Genomic DNA, 1,161 nt, shown 5'->3' with positions numbered 1-1,161 from the left:
CATGCTGTCTGCAGAACCACTTTACAGTGTAATCCACATCATAAATGTTACAAATCCTGTTAGAGGCTCACTCAGGTTCTGCACACATCTTTCCAGCATGTGATGAAGCAAAGATAACTGCTGACACACTACACCACAGATGGATTTGGCTTGGGGAAAAACTCAAAGACATGCTGGGGTATAGCCATGCTTCAGACTGGGTTAACTAGGAATACGCAAGAATTCAAGAGAAAGAGACATTTGATATGAGATAGATTATATGCCTCTACATAAAGATTTAATGAAAATCTCTGAAAAGATTGTTTCAACCTTGGATGTAATATCAGATAGTCTTTGGATGGATTAATTTTTCCTGAATGAAACTTGAATAAATTTCTGTACAGCTCCTTCTGTCTCTGGATAGCTATACTGCGTCCTGTTCTTGACTATAAGAATAGAAAATCACTTTTCCATGCTGGAGTTTCTTAAGCAACACTCAAATCTCAACTAGTAATACTAAATACTAAAAAGATGATGCCTAATGACCAGACTACAACCAATGTTCCAATTCCTTTTTATCAGAATAGCAGAGTAGGAGGTGACCACAAAAGTAAGTTATTTTTTTTAAAGCCTACAACACCCGGTATTCCCAGGCGGTCTCCCACCCAAGTACTAACCAGGCCCGACCCTGCTTAGCTTCTGAGATCAGATGAGATTGGGCGCGTTCAGGGTGGTATGGCCGTAGACGTAAGTTTATTTGTTACCTAAATATTTAAGGTATTGAATTAAGATCTTTGCATCATAATTCTAATGTCAGTATCTCCAACTCACCAGATTCTCTCCTTCAATATTGTGTTTCTCGTCTGTTGTGTAACAGTACACTCTAATATTGAAATGTTCCATCCTGTAGCTCTGTAAGACAAAAATGTAAGCAGCTCAAAATTGTTTCAGGAAGTCCCTGAAACTGATCAGATTCATTAGGCTTCTCCCTTCCCAAGAGTAAACAATAAAGACAGTTAAGAGTCACTTTTCAAATAAGCCAAGCTGCAAAACAGAAGCAGAGACCAGGCAAGTAACCTGAAAGGAACAGAAGAAACCAGTCAAGAAGACTGAAAGAGATGAAGACCGAACGAGCTGGAGAGGACATTCTCCAGCCTGTGGAAGTGAACATAGGCTGTACAG

At 39.4% G+C, this 1,161-nt stretch overlaps 1 non-coding gene across 1 annotated transcript; it reads right to left on the bottom strand.

The window, feature by feature from the left end:
• Positions 1-607: 607 nt before the first annotated feature.
• Positions 608-726, bottom strand: LOC116071486. The gene has a single exon (XR_004110919.1). It is a non-coding gene; the product is annotated as a 5S ribosomal RNA (ribosomal RNA).
• Between the last annotated feature and the right edge of the window lie 435 nt (positions 727-1,161).

The sequence above is a fragment of the Mastomys coucha genome, unplaced genomic scaffold (genome assembly GCF_008632895.1).
Source record: "Mastomys coucha isolate ucsf_1 unplaced genomic scaffold, UCSF_Mcou_1 pScaffold22, whole genome shotgun sequence".
Classification (NCBI taxonomy): Eukaryota; Metazoa; Chordata; class Mammalia; order Rodentia; family Muridae; genus Mastomys; species Mastomys coucha.
The sequence above is the reverse complement of the archived record's forward strand: the minus strand, read 5'-3'. Positions and strand labels throughout refer to the sequence as shown.